This window comes from Oryx dammah, unplaced genomic scaffold, assembly GCF_014754425.2.
Source record: "Oryx dammah isolate SB20612 unplaced genomic scaffold, SCBI_Odam_1.1 HiC_scaffold_24, whole genome shotgun sequence".
Taxonomy (NCBI): domain Eukaryota; kingdom Metazoa; phylum Chordata; class Mammalia; order Artiodactyla; family Bovidae; genus Oryx; species Oryx dammah.
The window spans coordinates 47,650,147-47,669,226 of NW_024070208.1; the positions used below are offsets into that span (position 1 = coordinate 47,650,147).

General features: G+C 40.0%; 1 non-coding gene across 1 annotated transcript; it reads left to right on the forward strand.

Moving 5' to 3' along the window:
• Positions 1-15,809: 15,809 nt before the first annotated feature.
• On the forward strand, positions 15,810-15,882 carry TRNAG-CCC. Its single transcript has one exon. It is a non-coding gene; the product is annotated as a tRNA-Gly (tRNA).
• Positions 15,883-19,080: the final 3,198 nt, after the last annotated feature.

Consider the following 19,080-nt stretch of genomic DNA (forward strand, 5'->3'; position numbering starts at 1 on the left):
TAGATGTACAAAGTAAGCCTGTAGTATCTTACAGCGTTAAGACTGTAAGCAATCATCATTCCCACAGTGATGCAGGAATGTCAGAGCAACAATATAAAACATGATTGAATTGTAACCAATCCTGTTTTATTATTAGCATGGACCCATGAGTCCATGCTAATATAAATGATTGAAAAAATAGGGAAAAGATCTGAAAAAATCTCCAGTTTTTGTAGATCCAGTCTCCGGTAGAATGTAACTGTACTCAAGTTCAGGCTGCATAAAGTGACTATATTACAAAGAGTACAATATAGCCAAGAGGGAAGGGGAGGGTCACTTTAGTTACAAAAACCTGCCAGACACTCAGCTGGTGATCAAGGTCCTTGTCAACAGATAAGTCATGCTCTCAAAAGTATATACTCTTGGTTTGATGTGATGAAAATGGGACTGCCTCTGTGGTCTTCCTCCTAAAACACAAAAGCCCCGTGTAAGCATGAGAAAAACATTGGACGTCCCATATGATGGACATTCTGCAAACTATCCAACTGGAAGTCAGAACTTAAGGTCTTGAAAACAGGAAAACTGAGAAGCTGTCACAGCCAAGAGAAATGTAAATGAGACAAAAAACCAGAATGGGATTCTGGAACAGAGAAGGGACATGGGGGAAAACAGGCAATTTGAATAAAGTTTAAAATAGAGAAAGTTAAGAGTGAAAGTTTAGGATAAAGTTTGGAGTGAAGGAAAATAATTCAGTATCACTGTCATATATTTTCAAGAAGTGGAAAAATCCTGATGGGAAAATAAGGTAAAATTGCAGTTACATAATTTGGCATCATCCAGCCTTCCCCATTACTGGACCCCTCATTCCCCCTGTCACTCAACCCAGCTAGCTCAAGAAGAGGGCATGTTCATTCCCCAGCCGGAACCTCATTCTTTCATGGGTGAAAAACATAATTTCTTTGGCTTAAGTTTATTTCTAGAAATTGAGATAGAAAGTGAGGCTACCAGGTTTCTGAAGCAAAGACAGAGATGTCTAATGATGCATCAGAGATGGGTAAGTATTCAGTTGATAATTGTAAGAATTAAGTTTTCTTGTGGGTAGAAACGTCCTGCTTGCTTTGGTTCCAGCACTTAATTGTATTTGGCTTCCTCACGCTTCAGTACCAATTTACTCCAGATTACAGATCACAACTGTTTCTAGTCTCCTATTTTTTTGGACCGGGCAGCATCTGGGGTCCTAGTTCGACCAGAAATCAAACCACCGCCCGGTTCATTGGAAGCACGCAGTTTTAACCCTTTTGCAGAAAGCTGCCCTTTCTCTCCTCTTGCCAGCTACCAGTTCACCTCCTTGTGTGCCAGAGCACAGTTCAGTTGCTGTCTTTCTTGGTCACACTCAGTGGAACCTCTTTTGCATTTGGAGACATGATGACGCTTCAGCGTTTGAATATTTTCCAACTTCTTTCATGTACATTTTTCCTCCTCAGATTGTCAACTCCTTGGAAGAAACACCACTTCTCAGATTGCTTTTGTATTCCTGCTCTTAGTGATTGATAAAGCAGATGTCAAAAATAGTTTTACAGTGCTGTGTGAATTGGTTTAAGCCCGGAAGGGGTTGAATCTGCCTGATGCTCAACAGATTTCCCCTTCACGTTGCCCTGTTGATGCAGCGTTGGTGCTGGATTCTTGATGAGATGTGTGACTAAAACTGATTACAAGGTGAGCAAACAGGTAACGCCTTGTGAATTTTCAAACATTGTGAGTGAATTTTCAAAGAGAGAATTATTTTAGACAATTGTGCCTAACACACTGTCAAAGCTGCAGACAATTTAATTTCTGATCATTAATATATCCACTAAATAAATAGCTGCATTCGAATATACTCTGATCAGTCTCTCGATAAACAAGCTACACCAACTAGATGAAAATTGATTAAGACACAAGATTCCAGTTAGCCAGAACATAATGATGTTACTTGACATCAAGTTACTAATGCTCTGAGTTTTAACCATCTTCAGTTAGTTGTCATTCTCCTTTCCACCCCCTGCCCAAGTTATCTCATTTTCTGTTTTGCTTCATTATGTTATTTCATTCTTACATTGCAGCTTGTGTTAAATGCATCACTTCATGGCATCCAATTAGCGAATCCTTAGATAAGCATAACTTGGCCTGCCTACATAAAAATTTCTTCAAAATCTAGCTAGATTCCTTTTCCTATCTGCAACTAAGCCCACCAGAGCTCTTTGGATTAACTCGTGGACTGTAACATAACAAAACAGAGCTTTATTCTCCATTACTAAATCTGGTCTCTACTTTGAAGTTAACCAAATTCCATCTTTGGTTAGATTCTTTACTGTAGTCTCAAAGTAATCAATAGGAGATACTCCCTACCCTCACTCCCCGACCCTTTTTACTCATACCAGAGTTATCAGGGACAAAACCTGGCAATTATTTATATTTAATATTTATATAAAATGAGTATAAGGCAAAAAGAAGCATAATAAATCACATGAGAGCTATGTATAATTAGAAGAGTTTGCTACAGGGAAACTCAGAATGTCCTTTTTTCTTTGTAAACCAGCAATCTTTATTTTACTTACCACTTTTAGTGATTACCACCCCATGAAAGCATTTAGGGTGATAGAAATGGTAATATTCTTGAACATAAATGTAAAAGCTTAATGCTATTTGGGATACAAAGACATTTGAATGATGATGTATATATGAAAGCATTTGAACAGGAAACTAAGACACTATACAGACTTCTAGGAAAAACAAATGGTAGATTAGACACATCTAATTTTGCAACTTCCTTAAAAAACCCGCTAAAGTGAAGAGTTTTTTTCCTTTAAGGAATAACCCTATGAGTAAAAAAGGAAAGTAGAAATACTAACAAGCTTGTGATAGCTGGGAAAAGCTGGATAGATGAGGCAACAAGCTGAGCAGAACTGAAAAAGCTAAATCCTAAAGTAGTGGTGGAGAAAACTAGAAACAAACCTAATTCTAATCCCCACAAAAATCCCAAAAGATGTCAGGAATCTGTAGTCTCAAATAGCTCTAAAGTAGAGCCAGTATGCACTTGTTAAAAGTTTGTCTAAGAAGTTGTTAATTACCTAGTTCAGGTCTTCCCCTCCCCCCACTCCTGCTATAACATCAACACTGTGAATAGGAAATAACCAGCTAGGCCCCACTGAGGAATGGAGATTTATCTGCTTATTCTCTGCAGAATTCTCTGGAGAGGGTAAAGACAGAGGGTCTCTAAATCAGTAGACTACAGGTCCAGTTGAGGGGAGAGGTGCCAAATAGAAAGTAGGAGAATTAAATAAGCATGCATGTTTTTTGCTGGAACCCATTCCTTATTTGATTCCTAGAATGCTGGAGTCAAGCCTTTATCTTCCAGGCAGGAGGCTGGAAAAGTCTTCCAGCCCAGGAAGAACAATCTAGATGTACTGAAACTCCCAAGTTCTCCAACAATATGGCCCAATCAGATCATTTGCTCCCTCACTACTGATAAACAACCTAGAGTTACCAGATATCTGAGGCAAACATTTAATATAAAAGAGATAAAGCAAGGAAGACAACTTGAAGGAAAAATAAAACACTATGTAAGATACTTGAGGTACTTGATGTGCACTCAGTCATGTCTGAAAATTTGCGACCCCACAAACCACCACTGGCAGCCTTGTCTGTCCTTGGGATTCTCTAGGCAGTTGCCATTTCCTTTCCACCATGTAAGATAGGGAAAAAAGATGACCCAAAAAAGATGACCTTTTCATTATAGGGGACTGGAATGCAAAAGTAGGAAGTCAAGAAACACCTGGAGAAATAGACAAATTTGGCCTTGGAGTATGGAATGAAGCAGGGCAAAGGCTAATAGAGTTTTGCCAAGAGAACTCACTGGGCATAGCAAACATCTATTTCCAACAACACAAGAGAAGACTCTACACATGGACATCACCAGATGGTCAACACCGAAATCAGATTGATTATATTCTTTGCAGCCAAAGATGGAGAAGCTCTACACAGTCAGCAAAAACAAGACCAGGAGCTGACTGTGTGTCACATCATGAACTCCTTATTGCCAAATTCAGACTTAAATTGAAGAAAGCAGGCAAAACCGCTAGACCATTCAGGTATGACCTGAATCAAATCCCTTACGATTATACAATGGAAGTGAGAAATAGATTTAAGGAACTAGATCTGATAGAGTGCCTGATGAACTATGGAATGAGGTTCGTGACATTGTACAGGAGACAGGGATCAAGACCATTGCCAAGAAAAAGAAATTCAAAAAAGCTATTTGTAAGGAGGCCTTACAAATAGCTGTGAAAAGAAGAGAAGCAAAAAGGGAAGGAAAAAAGGAAAGATATACCTGTTTGAATGCAGAGTTCCAAAGAGGAGCAAGGAGAGATAAGAAAGCCTTGCTCAGTGATCAGTGGAAAGAAATCGAGGAAGACAGTAGAATGGCAAAGACTAGAGATCTCTTCAAGAAAATTAGAGATACCAAGGGAACATTTCATGCAAAGATGGGCTAAATAAGGGATAGAAATGGTATGGACCTAACAGAAGCAGAAGGTATTAAGAAGAGGTGGCAAGAATACACAGAAAAACTGTACAAAAAAGATCTTCATGACCCAGATAATCACGATGGTGTGATCACTCACCTAGAGCCAGACATCCTGGAATGAGAGGTCAAGTAGGCCGTAGGAAGCATCACTATCAACAAAACTAGTGGAGGTGATGGAATTCCAGTTAAGCTATTTCAAATCCTAAAAGATGATGCTGTGAAAGTGCTGCATTCAATATGCCAGCAAATTTGGAAAACTCAGCAGTGGCCACAGGATTGGAAAAAGTCAGTTGTCATTCCAATCCCAAAGAAAGGCAATGCCAAAGAATGCTCAAACTATTGCACAATTGCACTCATCTCACACACTAGTAAAGTAATGCTCAAAATTCTCCAAGCCAGGCTTCAACAAAATGTGAACTGGGAACTTCCAGATGTTCAAGCTGAATTTTGAAAAGGCAGAGAAACCAGAGATCAAATTGCCAACATCTGCTGGATCATGGAAAAAGCAAGAGAGTTCCAGAAAAACATCTATTTCTGCTTTATTGACTATGCCAAAGCCTTTGACTGTGTGGATCACAAAAACTGTGGAAAATTCTGAAAGAGATGGGAATACCAGACCACGTGACCTGCCTCTTGAGAAATCTGTATGCAGGTCATGCAGCAACAGTTAGAACTGGACATGGGACAGCATACTGGTTCCAAATAGGAAAAGGAGTACATCAAGGCTGTATATTGTCACCCTGCTTATTTAACTTATATGCAGAGTACATCATGAGAAATGCTGGGCTGGAGGAAGCACAAGCTGAAATCAAGATTGCTGGGAGAAATATTAATAACTTCAGATATGCAAATGACACCACCCTTATGGAAGAAAGTGAAGAATAACTAAAGAGCCTCTTGATGAAAGTGAAAGAAGAAAGTGAAAAAGTTGGCTTAAAAGTCAATATTCAGAAAAGTAAGATCATGGCATCTGGTCCCATCACTTCATGGGAAATAGATGGGGAAGAAGTGGAAACAGTGGCAAACTTTACTTTTTTTGGGCTCCAAAATCCCTGTGGATGGTGACTACAGCCATGAAATTAAAAGATGCTTACTGCTTGGAAGCAAAGTTATGACCAACCTAGACAGCATATTAAAAAGCAGAGACATTACTTTATCAACAAAGATTCATCTAGTCAAGGCTCTGGTTTTTCCAGTAGTCATGTATGGATGTGAGCGTTGGACTATAAAGAAAGCTGAGCACTGAAGAATTGAATCTTTTGAACTGTGGTGTTGGAGAAGACTCTTGAGAGTCCCTTGGACTGCAAGGAGATCCAACCAGTGCATCCTAAAGGAAATCAGTCCTGAATATTCATTGGAAGGACTGATGTTGAAGCTGAAACTCCAGTACTTTGGCCACCTGATGTGAAGAACTGACTCATTTAAAAGACCCTGATGCTGGGAAAGATAGAAGGCAGGAGGAAAAGGGGATGACAGAGGGTGAGATGGTTGGATGGCATCACCAACTCAATAGACATAGGTTTGAGCAAAATCTGGGAGTTGGCAATGGACAGGGAGGCCTGGCATGCTGCAGTCCATGGGGTCGCAAATAGTCAGACACGAACGAGTGACTGAACTGAACTGAAGATAGGCAAAATATAAAACAAAGCTATTAATGGCTATTAATATCTCTCATATCTCAGAGATATAAGAAAGATACTACAACTATGTAGCAAACAGGAATGTTCTAAACATGTAGAGCAAAAGATTAAAATTAGAGATATGAGAGCAGCAATGAAAGAATCAAAAGTAAAAAGGAAAATGCAACAGAAGATAGAGCCAAACTAAAAGATAGCATCCCATTCCAGTACTCTTGCCTGGAAAATCCCAGGGACGGAGGAGCCTGGTGGGCTGCAGTCCATGGGGTCGCACAGTGTTGGACACGACTGAGCGACTTCACTTTCACTTTTCACTTTCCTGCATTGGAGAAGGAAATGGCAACCCACTCCAGTGTTCTTGCCTGGAGAATCCCAGGGATGAGGGAACCTGGTGGGCTGCCTTCTATGGAGTCGCATAGAGTCGGACACGACTGAAGCGACTTAGCAGCAGCAGCAGAGTTCCATCATCTAAATATAAGTTCCAGAAAGAAAGAACAGAAGAAATGAGGGCAAGGAGGAATATTAAGAAAATAATTTGGGAAAGTTCCTTAAAATCAAAGGACATGAATTTCAAGAGTATAAGGTTTTGATGTCTTAAGATACCAGTGTGAATAGAACTATATTTATATGAACCTTCAAACCCTGAGGCCAAAAATAATTTCCTAAAATTCCCAGAGATAAAATAAGTCATGTATAAAGGAGGATGAAAAGCTTCAAAATTTTCAACAGTGACATTCAAATCTAGCAGGTAGAGGAGAAATGCTTTTAGAATTCTGAAGAAAAATGAGTTCTAATATTGAATTTTATACCCAGCCATACTACCAGTCAGGTGTGAGGAAAGAATAAGATATTTTTAGACATGCAAGGTCTCAAATTTGTTACTCTTTTACCTTTCGTAGAGTTGATTAAGTCTACACTTCACCAAAATGAGGGAGTAAACCGAGGCAGAGAAAGACATGAAATAGTGAAGATTATCTGAGCATGGGACCCTGTGCAGATGAGAAGTGAAAGGGATCCTCAGGATAACGTGAGAGAACAGACAACAAGACCAGATCAGAGCCAATGAAAAACTTCTAGGAGAATCTTATCCAAGACTATGAAATGAATAGAATGTTGCATACATTTGAATGTCTTTCAAAGAGATTTAGGCTGGAGGTTAACAAATTGTAGCCTGAAGTCCAAATCCAACCTAAGGCATGACTTTTTTTTTTTTTTTTACATTTTAAAAAGGTTGGAGAAAAAAATGAGAGAGGAAAAAAGAAAAAAAAAAAAAAAAAGGGTTGGACCAAAAAGTGCAGCAAACTGTATGTGAACCAGAAAGCCCAAAATATTTACTGTCTGTCTCTTTTATAGAAAATGTTTGCTGACCCCTGATTTAGGCATCTGGTAAAGATTTGGTGGGAATGGTTAATTAGAAATCTGGAATTCACGGTTTACATATTGCTGAAGCCTGGCTTGGAGAATTTTGAGCATTACTTTATTAGTGTGTGAGATGAGTGCAATTGTGTGGTAGTTTGAGCATTCTTTGGCATTGCATTTTTGGGATTGGAACGAAAACTGACCTTTTCCAGTCCTGTGGCCACTGCTGAGTGTTCCAAATTTGCTGGCATACTGAGTGCAGCACTTTCACAGCATCATCTTTCAGGATTTGAAATAGCTCAATTGGAACTCCATCACCACCACTAGCTTTGTATATAGTGATGCTTTCTAAGGCCCACTTGACTTCACATTCCAGGATGTCTGGCTCTAGGTGAGTGATCACACCATCGTGATTATCTTGGTTGTGAAGATCTTTTTTGTACAGTCGTTCTGTGTATTCTTGCCACCTCTTCTTAATATCTTCTGCTTCTGTTAGGTCCATATCATTTCTGTCCTTTATCAAGCCCATCTTTGCATGAAATGTTCCCTTGGTATCTCTAATTTTTTTGAAGAGATCTCTGCTGCTGCTGCTGCTGCTGCATCGCTTCAGTTGTGTCCGACTCTGTGTGACCCCATAGATGGCAGCCCACCAGGCTTCCCCATCCCTGGGATTCTCCAGGCAAGAGTACTGGAGTGGGTTGCCATTTCCTTCTCCAATGCATGAAAGTGAAAAGTGAAAGTGAAGTTGCTCAGTTGTATCCGACTCTTAGTGACCCCATGGACTACAGCCTACCAGGCTCCTCCATCCATGGGATTTTCCAGGCAAGAGTACTGGAGTGGGTTGCCATTGCCTTCTCTGCTCTTTCCCATTCTGTTGTTTTCTGTTGTTTTCAAGCTGGTTTTAGAAAAGCAGAGGGAACCAGAGATCAAATAGTCAACATCTGCTGGTTCATGGAAAAAGCAAGAGAGTTCCAGAAAAACATCTATTTCTGCTTTATTGACTATGCCAAAGCCTTTGACTGTGTGGATCACAAAAACTGTGGAAAATTCTGAAAGAGATGGGAATACCAGACCACGTGACCTGCCTCTTGAGAAATCTGTATGCAGGTCATGCAGCAACAGTTAGAACTGGACATGGGACAGCATACTGGTTCCAAATAGGAAAAGGAGTACGTACGTCAAGGCTGTATATTGTCACCCTGCTTATTTAACTTCTATGCAGAGTACATCATGAGAAACTCTGGGCTGGAAGAAGCACAAGCTGGAATCAAGATTGCTGGGAGAAATATCAGTGACCTCAGATATGCAGATGACACCAATCTTATGGCAGAAAGTGAAGAGGAACTAAAAAGCCTCTTGATGAAAGTGAAAGAGGAGAGCGAAAAAGTTGGCTTAAAGCTCAACATTTAGAAAACTAAGATCATGGCACCCAGTCCCATCACTTCATGGGAAATAGATGGGGAAACGGTGGAAGCAGTGTCAGACTATTTTTCTGGGCTCCGAAATCACAGCAGATGGTGACTGCAGCCATGAAATTAAAAGACGCTTACCCCTTGGAAAGAAAGTTATGACCAATCTAGATAGTATATTAAAAAGCAGAGACATTACTCTGCCAACAAAGTCCATCTAGTCAAGGCTATAGTTTTTCCTGTGGTCATGTATCGATGTGAGAGTTGGACTATAAAGAAAGCTGAGTGCTGAAGAATTGATGCTTTTGAACTGTGGTGTTGGAGAAGACTCTTGAGAGTCCCTTGGACTGCAAGGAGATCCAACCAGTCCATACTAAAGGAGATCAGTCCTGGGTGTTCATTGTAAGGACTGATGCTGAAGCTGAAACTCCAGTACTTTGGCCACCTCATGTGAAGAGTTGACTCATTGGAAAAGACTGATGCTGGGAGGGATTGGGGGCAGGAGGAGAAGGGAACAACAGAGGATGAGATGGCTGGATGGCATCACCAACTCAATGGACATGGGTTTGGGTGGACTCCGGGGGTTGGTGATAGACAGGGAGGCCTGGTGTGCTGTGATTCACAGGGTCACAAAGAGTCAGACACGACTGAGTGACTGAACTGAACTGAACTGAGGTAGAAATCTGTATACAGAAAACTAAACACATAAAAACTTACACACACATACACACATATTATTAATTCCACATAAAAGAAAATTTGTGCCACCAAAGAGATGGTCATTTACACATATTATGTAGAAATATGGAGGAAAACATCACAGATTGGATGTGTTGAATGTGGGTGTCTTTAGGGATGGAGTAATGCCAGGAAAAGGTAAGGTGGGATTATTGGTGTTTCATTAAAAAAAAAAAAAAAACCCTTGTAGAAGTATTTATACTTTTAACTACAACAAGCACAGATAATCTTGATAAAAATTAACAGGAGCAGAAGGAGGAAGGGGCTTTAAGGAGGACAGTAAGTACAGAAGAAAACACGAAATGTGTACCCATGGCCCTTTGGAAACTACTGGATAATTCTGAATGGTTTATTCTGTCTTTTCACTGAAACTGAAGCAACCTTTGGTAGTTTGATGAGGGGAGGCTCTGTTTCTCACATGAAGGTCACTGAAAGACCTAAGAAAATTAAAGAACTATAGGTTTAGATGAAGGCATGTATTCAAATATTTCGAGATTATTTATTGCAAAATAGTTAAAAGCAATTTGCATTGAGGTACTAATACTGGGGCCTACAATTGTAGAGTTGTACAAGAAGATATTGTTATCTTGACAAACTATGCCACAGGGAAAAATAATTTATTCTGTTTCTGAATTTTCCACACTGGGATTAGGACATAGTCAGTGCTCAATAAATGTGTGTTGACTAAATAAAGAAACTGTAAAAATACCTCATCAAGGTAAAAATACCTCATAAAGATGGAAGAACTCTTAGGTACATTAGACCAAGAAAATTGAAGTGATTTAAATCTGAGTTAAAAATATAGAGAGTGGTCATGAAATCTCATCAGAAATTATTAAAAAGCTATTGTTCCATGTTCTAGTAGCAACTGTTTTGAAAAATCCTTTTACTACATAATAAGATTTAAGGCCATTTTTGAAGTCTTTGGAACTTAAGTGAACTTGCTTTGCTGAGTACACTAATTTCTTCTTTTGTAAAGAACTGAACTACAGTGGGTTTTGTTTTTGGCCATGCAGCACGACTTGCAGGATCTTAGTTCCCCAACCAGGGACTCAGCTTGGGCCCCGGCCAAGAAAGCACCAAGTTCTAACTACTAGACTGCCAGGGAATTCCCAAACTACAGTTGATTCACAGTGTTTCAGGTATATAGCAAAGTGATTCAGTTTTACACACACACACACACAAATATATATACCTATGTTTAATCACTAAGTCATATCTGACTCTTTTGTAACCCCATGGACTGACTGTAGCCTGCCAGACTCCTCTGTTCATGGGATTTCCTGGGCAAGAATATTGGAGTGAGTTGCTATTTCTTTCCCCAGGGGATCTTCCCCACCCAGGGATAGAACTCACATCTCCTACATTGGCAGGTGGATTCTTTTTACCACTGAGCCACCTTGGAAGCCCCATGAATCTTAATAGGATTCTCTATATTGGCTTGATCCCTGGTTGGGGAACTAAGATCCTGCATGCCTTGTGGCCAAAAACAACAACAGCAACTACAAAATGCAAAACAAAACACTGTTTGAGCCCTAAAGGTATAAAATAAAGAGATGACTTTCATAAAAATAAGACCATGATAATTAATACTCTAAATTCTTAGAGGGATAGCCTGTCTTTGTTTTGTTTTCTAAGACTGAGTAGGGAGTGAAGGAGGCAGGCCCATCTAGTCTCAACCTTAGGATACTTGTTTGAAGATGAAAACTAGGGTCCATGTGCATTTATTTACCAGAGGGTAATAATTTCTTTATTTCTCCAGTGATATTTGTCTTAGAAATGGTACAAAAACATAACATATACACACTATTACATATAAAATACATAAACAGCAAGGATCTACTGTATAGCACAGGGAACTATACTCAATATTTTATAATAACCTAAAGTTATGACCAACCTAGATAGCATATTCAAAAGCAGAGACATTACTTTGCCGACTAAGGTCCGTCTAGTCAAGGCTATGGTTTTTCCAGTAGTCATGTATGGATGTGAGAGTTGGACTGTGAAGAAAGCTGAGCACCGAAGAATTGATGCTTTTGAACTGTGGTGTTGGAGAAGACTCTTGAGAGTCCCTTGGACTGCAAGGAGATCTAACCAGTCCATTCTGAAGGAGATCAACCCTGGGATTTCTTTGGAAGGAATGATGCTAAAGCTGAAACTCCAGTACTTTGGCCACCTCATGTGAAGAGTTGACTCATTGGAAAAGACTCTGATGCTGGGAGGGATTGGGGGCAGGAGGAGAAGGGGATGACAGAGGATGAGATGGCTGGATGGCATCACTGACTCGATGGACGTGAGTTTGAGTGAACTCCGGGAGTTGGTGATGGACAGGGAGGCCTGGCGTGCTGTGATTCATGGGGTTGCAAAGAGTCAGACACGACTGAGAGACTGAACTGAACTGAACTGATAATAGAAAAAAATCTGAAAAAGAACATATGTGTGTGTGAATCACTTTGCTGTATACCTGAAACTAACACAACATTGTAAATCAACTATACTTCAATAAAAAATAAGTTGATTTAAAGATGGTACAAACAAAAGCAGTCATTTTCTATCAAAAGAAAAAAAGCTGTACAAACATAAGTTTTGGTGAATATGTTACTGATTCCTCTTGAATTTTAATTGGCTCTGGGTTTTGACTTCACTCCCACTTAGACTACTCCAGGTGAATTAGCCAGAAGTTTGCAGCTGCTTTTTCTGTTTCACCTTTTATCAGGCACAGAGAAGATAATTGAAAACCAGAGGTTTTATATGATTGCAGAACCAAATTAAGGTTGTCATTGTAATAGCTCTCCACAATAATTCATAACTTTTATAGAAATATAAATGGAAGTTTTAATTGGCTACATTTATAGCTGTAGGGTCTTCAAAGATACATTCTGAGTGTCTTGAATGCTGTTTCAGTTATTGTAAAAATATCTGCCAAAAAAGGAGATTATTAAAAAATAGAAATGGCCAATAGAACTTCAAGGATGATCTTTTCATCTTAAGCCTTCCCCATCAGAATGTGAGATATTTATTTGTTGAAAGATGTGTTGTTTCTTCCCTTGACAATGTGATTGTTATGAAATTACCAGCAATGCTAATGTTTTGGCCAAAAGTGAAACAGGTTTGTTTAATGTTTTGTTTTGTTTGTTTTCTTTAAACCACTTATAATCTTGGAATGACATCAGAAAAACTGTCTAACAAACAAAAAATAAAGCCAGTTATTTGGGGCTAATGAGAAGAGCTCATATTATGATATATTAGATACAAAGTGCTTAGATCTTCCAGGCAACTTACTAAGACAATTTTCCTTCAAGAAAATTAGAGTATTGAGTGGGGCAGGGTGGGAGGAGTGGGGCAGAAATTGGATAAAGGTGATCAAAAGTTATCTTATAACTTCTAGTTATAAGATAAATAAGTACTAAGGGTGTCAGCATGGTAAATAACACTGCTCTACATTATATATATGAAAGCTGTTATGAAAGCTGTTAAGACAGTAAATCTTGAATTATCATAGGGAAAAATATTTTTAAAATTTCTTTAATGTATCTATCCCCTACATGGATCACAGCTTTGTCGTGGCAAAGGGGCTTGCATAACCCAATGAAGCTGTTAAGTCATGCCATATGGGGCCACCCAACATGGATGGGTCATAGTGAAGAATTCTGACAAAATGTGGTCTACTGGAGAAGAAAATGACAACTCACTCCAGTATTCTTTCCTTGAGAACCCCATGAACAGTATGAAAAGGAAAAAATATATGACATTGGAAGATGAGTTCCAAAGCCAGAAGGTATCCAATATACTACTGGGGAAGAGTGGAGGGCAATTACTAATAGCTCCAGAAAGAATGAAGAGACTGGGCCAAAGTGGAAATGTTGATCAGTTGTGCATGTGTCTGGTGGTGAAAGTAAAGTTCAATGCTGTAAATAACAATATTGCATAGGAACCTGGAATGTTAGGTCCTTGAATCAAGTTTGGTAAATTGGATGTGGTCAAGCAGGGAATGGAAATATTGAGTATCGACATATTAGGAATCAGTGAACTAAAGTGGTTGGGAATAGGTAAATTTAGTTCTGATGACCATTATATTGACTACTGTTGGCAAGAATCCCTTAGAGGAAAACAGCCTGAAATACAGTACTTGGGTGCACCCTCAAAAATGACAGAATGACCTTGGTTCATTTTGAAGGCAAACCATTCAACATCACAGTAATCCAAGTCTATGCCTCAACCATTGAGAAGAATGGTTGAAGAAGCTGAAGAATCAATGAAGAAATTCATCAGTTCTATGAAGACCTACAAGGCCTTCTAGAACTAACACCAAAAAATGATGTCCTTTTCACCATAGGGGGTTGCGATGCAAAAGTAGAAAGTCATGAGATTGGAATAACAGGCAAGTTTGGCCTTGGAGTACAAGTGAAGCAGGGCAAAGGCTAACGAGTTTTGTCAAGAGAGCATGCTTGTCACAGCAAACATCCTTTTCTGATAACCCAAAAGATAACTCTACACATAGGCGTCACAAGATGGTCAATACCAAAATCATATTGATTATGTTTCTTTGCAGAAACATAATAAGATGGAGAAGCTCTATACAGTCAGCAAAAACAAGAACTGAAGCTGACTGTGGCTAAGGTCATGAACTCCTTGTTACAAAATTCAGGCTTAAGTTGAAAAAAGTAGGGAAAACCATGGTGAATGGTGATTGTAGCCACGAAATTAAAAGAGACCTGCTCCTTGGAAGGAAAGCTATGGCAAACCTAGAAAGCATATTCAAAAGCAGAAATGTCACTTTGCTGACAAATGTCTGTATAGTCAATGCTGTGGTTTTTCCAGTAGTCATGTATGGATGTGATAGTTGGACTATAAGGAAGGCTGATCACTGAAGAAATGATGTTTTTGAATTGTGGTGCTGGAGAAGACTCTTGAGAATCCCCTGGACTGCAAGGAGATCAAACCAGTCAATCCTAAAGGAAATAATCTGGAATGTTCATTGGAAGGACTGATGCTGAAGCTGGAGCTCCAATACTTTGGCCATCTGATGCGAAGAGCAAACTCATTGGAAAAAGACTCTGATGCTGGAAAAGATTGAAGGCAGGAGGAGAAGGGGATGACAGAGGATGAGATGGTTGGATGGCATCACCAACTCAATTTGCTCATGAGTTTGAGCAAATTCCAGAAGGTAGTGAAAGACAGGGGAGACTGGTATGCTGCAGTCCATGGAGTAGTAGTAGTATACACATTACCTCCCTTACTGTTGGACATGACTTAGCAATTGAACAACAACAACAACAACAATGTGTCTATATGATATGATGTATGTTCAGTAATCTTATTATGATCATCATTTCATGATGTATGGAAGTCAAATCATTATCTGTACCCCCTTAAACTTGTACAGTGCTGTATATTAATTGTACAGCAATAAAGCTGGAAGGAAAATACAAAAGAGACAAAATCAAAATGACAAAAATATTTAGAGGTTTTAACAAATGTTATTGTTTTCCTGCTAATTTCTTTATGTGTTATAAATGTTTAAGGCAAAAATGATCACATGGTCTTGTGAGGCTAGATGTATGTGAACATAGTTGTAGTATATTTGAGCTATAGGAAAAGCAGGGAGGTGGTAAATGGACTTAATATGATTGCAAGGTTTCTGCATTTTATATGAACTAGTACAATATTAACTCTAGATTGTGAAAAGTTAAAGATGTATACTATAATCGTTGAGTAACCAGTAAGAAAATACAGAGATATAACTGAAAAGCCAGTTTAGGAGCTTCCCTGATGGTCTAGTGGTTGAGAATCTGCCTGCTGATGCAGGGGTCATGAGTCTGATCCCTGGTCTGGGAAATTCCCACATGTTGCAGAGGAACTAAGCCACATGTGCCACAATGACAGAGCCAGTGCTCTAGAGCCCATGAGCCACAATTACTGAGCATCCAAGCTGCAGCTCGGAAGCCCATGAGCCTACAGCCTGTGTTCTGCAACAAGGGAACCCACTGCAATAAGAAGCCCAAGCACCGCAAGAAAGAGTAACCCTCCCCACCACCCCGCCAACTAGCCACAAAGTCTGTGTGCAGCAATGAGGACCCAGGAGAACCAAAACTAAATAAACAAATAAAAGCTGGGACTTCCCTGGTGGTCCAGTTGTTAAGACTCTGCACTCCCAATGCAGTGGACCCAAGTTCGATTCCTGGTCAGGGAAATAGATAGTACATGCCTCAACTAAGAGTTTGCCTGCCACAGCTAAGACCTGGTTCAGCCAATTAAAGCAATACATAAATAAATATTCTTAAAAAAAAAAGCCAGTTTTTTGTTCAGTTGCTAAGTCATGTCCAACTCTGCCACCCCATGGATTGCAACATACCAGGCTCCCTTGTCCTTCACTATCTCCTGGACTTTGCTCAAACTCATGTCCATTGAGTTAGTGATGCTGTCCAACCATCTCATCTTCTGCCAGCCCCTATTCCTCCTGCCTTTAATCTTCCCCAACATCAGAATCTTTTCCAATGAGTTGGCTCTTCACATCAGGTGGCCAAAGTATTGGAGCTCCAGCTTCAGCACCAGTCCTTACAAAGAATATTCAGGATTGATTTCCTTTAGGATTGACTGGTTTGATCTCCTTGAAGTCCAGGGGATTCTCAAGAGTTCTTGGCCATTACAATTCAAAAGCATCAATTCTTCAGTGCTCAGCCTTCTTTATGGTTCAACTTTCATATCTGTACATGACTACTGGAAAAACCATAGCTTTGATTATACAGACCTTTGTTGGCAAAGTGATGTCTCTGCTTTTGAATATGTTGTCTAGGTTTGTCATAGCTTTCCTTCCAAGGAGCAAGTGTCTTTTAATTTCAAGGCTGTAGTCACCATCTGCAGTGATTTTGAAGCCAAGGGGAGGAAAAAAGCCAAGAGATAAATGAAAATAGAGTTCTAAAAAAACCTTTTTTTTTTTTTTTTTGCAATAACTAAAAAGGCAGGAAAGTAGAAACAGGACAAAAAAACAGAACAAAACAAAACAAACCCAACAAAAAAACCCAGCGGGGACAAACAAAAAACAAATAAAGAAATAGTGGACCTAAATCCTACTGTTCAACTATTACATCAAATATTAATGAACTAACATGCTATATACATACCTTCCCCCCGCCACCCCCCCCTTAAGGGTGAAAGGTGTAAGTTCATTTTTGGAGTTGTTTGATTCATATTTTTGAAAAAAACTTCTTTGGATGGCTCCTTTAGTACACAGATATAGAGTAAGGAAGGATCTACTCATTGTGCCATTATTAACACTCTGATCCCAGCCTAATAACAACTAGCCCTCGATCACAGATTTACTTCCTGGGTAAACTTATGTGGTCAGCAACCAGCAAGAGCTGGGCCAGGGAAGAGATGGGCCACATGGGTAGCCAGCATCTTGGTCTCAGATCTCCCTGGACAGAGTACTAACCAAGAAGAAAGTGACATTGCCTTCCGTTTTTAAAAAAGCACCAGTTTGTTTTCTAGAAATCCATCTCTATAAGTACTTTATATGGTATACCCATCATGCCATGATTATAAGCAAGAGAGAATCAAAGAGACACACTAAACAGTGAGCAGGAAAACAGAATTGTTGAAACAGAGAAGGGTTGATTTTTGAAAAGGGGTAGTTCAAATAAACCTGGGGTCAGGTAGTCAGGCTTAACCTTATAAATTGGGTGGTCACAACCAAATAGTGTGTTGAAAACCAGGGAGTGTGTCAGACATAACCAACACATAATATGTGCCATGATACTGTCTTGGGTCTTTTTTTATACACATTACCTCCCTTACTATTGGAGAAAGTGAAAGTGAAGTCGCTTAGTCATGTCCGACTCTTTGCAACTCCATGGACTGTAGCCTACCAGGCTCCTCTGTCCAAGGGATTTTCCAGGCAATAGTACTGGAGTGGATTGCCATTTCCTTCTCCAGGGGATCTTCCCAACTCAGGGATCGAACCCGGGTCTCCCGCATTGGAGACAGACGCTTAACCATCTGAGCCACCAGGGAAGTCCTACTATTGGAGAAGGAGGTGGCAACTCACTCCAGTATTCTCGCCTAGAAAATTCCATGGATAGAGGATACAGCCCATGGGATCGCAGAGAGTCGGACTCGACTGAGCAACTGAGCACCTTACTATAATCCTAAAATGAACTTATTATTACACTGATCTAATAAATGAGGGAAATAATGTTCAGGAAGAGTAAGAGATTTGCTTTCCTTCATGGAAACATAGCTGCTAAGAGACTGAGTGGGGTGTTCTGACTTCAACTCCTTCACTCTTGTTGAAATAGCATACCTGTCTCAAGAGTCAGGAGACTTAAGTTTAGGGCAGCTCATCAGAGTCAAGGGATTAGGGAAACTGGACTTGAAGTTAACTCCAGTTCATCTAGAGGGCACCCAGTCTTCCTGTGGGGCAAGAGTTGGTTCTGGGGTTTGGCGTGCCTGGCCTATGAAGAATAGGTGAGTAGGTGAGTCCTGATAAGAGGAAGCAAGTAGATTCATCTGCTTAGAGATACTGACCGTGCCTTGAGGTGGAATCGCGGTGGCCCAGAGCTGCTGTATACAGAAACAGACCCCAGAGCTTGGATGCGCCTTTAGGGAGTGTTTTGTCCACTGACTTAAACAAACTATCCAAGCCAAAGAACACAAGCCACTGTTGAAACAGGACAAGTACATTCCTTGAGATTATACCTAAAGGGAAGACAAGAAGAAAGGAAAGTGGGGATGTTCCCAGGCCTTTGATCTTGTCTACCTGCCACAGGCCTCTCCTCCCCCTCCGAGAGACTTCCTGAGGCAGGAAGTGGTGACATCACCCTGGTTTGTCAGCAGCCTCCTGCTCTGAGTCATCAGGATTGCTGGCATAGTTCTCCAGGAGATCTCCAAGCAGATAATTTGCTCCCCTTGTAGGGCCTTGGCAACGTGCTGAGCAACAAATCGTTCTGTGAGCTGCCAGACTTCCATGCCCGAGTGGGGTTTCCTCCTTGGAATGTCACTCAGGGTCCTTACAAGGAGCATCTCCAAAATTTTACCTCACATCATCCCATAGTAACTAACTGGAAGTGGGGGTTGTTGGTCATCAAAATAGACAGTGGAATGAATTACAGTGAATTTTAGCCATTTCCCCATGTGGAACATGAACATGCGTTCCAATAACCTTTATTTTAACCAATGTGTAGGAAAATATCTTTCTGCGTAAGTGGGTGCCCTGGATGATTGTTTCTGTAGGACAGATCTCTAGATGTGGACTGGAGGGATCATTTAATTTAAATAGGGCAAATAAAAACAACACAAACACGAGCATTTATCCCATTTAAAGCCTTTTGTCAAGGAAATTTGCAAATAAATATAAAAGTTGAGAGAAAAGTATAATGAACACCCACTCCTC